Source organism: Sinocyclocheilus rhinocerous, unplaced genomic scaffold, assembly GCF_001515625.1.
Source record: "Sinocyclocheilus rhinocerous isolate Xijiao unplaced genomic scaffold, SAMN03320098_v1.1 scaffold254, whole genome shotgun sequence".
NCBI lineage: Eukaryota > Metazoa > Chordata > Actinopteri > Cypriniformes > Cyprinidae > Sinocyclocheilus > Sinocyclocheilus rhinocerous.
In genome coordinates, this window is record NW_015628690.1 from 1,828,219 (window position 1) to 1,828,786 (window position 568).

Sequence of the window (568 nt, forward strand, 5' to 3'; positions counted from 1 at the left end):
TTAGGTGGGCTTTTGTTTTGTTTTTTTACTCTTTGTACAGCAGTTATTGTTCATTCGAAATTTATTTTTTTTATGTAGAATATGTGTTACATAAATATATGAAATGTAGAACACATAAAAAAGGTGGAAAAAAAGGTTGAGAACCACTGCTCTAAGCTAACGCCTACGTGCCTGTATTGAATATGATTAAGCATCGCTCCAGTGGAGTTATTGTAAGACAATTTGACATTATACAGTTTACACAAAACTTTTCCGTTTCCTTCTAATTCAAAATAATCCCACACCTTCTCGTCTTTCGCGTGGTCATTTTTGAACTCACCCAACTGACACATGTGAGGTCTGAGGTAAAAATGTAGTTTCCGCCCAGATAAACTTTTAAAAATAATGTATTATTTTTCAAACGTTTTATTTTAACTTATTTAAAATGTTTTAAATGCAATGTTAAAATGACGGTAATTTGAATGATAAAATCAAGTTTTTTTTCTTTTCTGTCGTGTAATCGACTATTGTTTTCAGTGTTGACTAGTAGGAGCTGTACCGTTTAGTCGACTAGACCCGCACATCCCTA

General features: G+C 32.6%; 1 protein-coding gene across 6 annotated transcripts in view; it reads right to left on the minus strand.

Moving 5' to 3' along the window:
- The window catches only part of LOC107738196 (serine/threonine-protein kinase PAK 2-like), a 16,100-nt gene that overhangs the window by 836 nt on the left and 14,696 nt on the right, over window positions 1-568 (minus strand). The window lies entirely within an intron of this gene.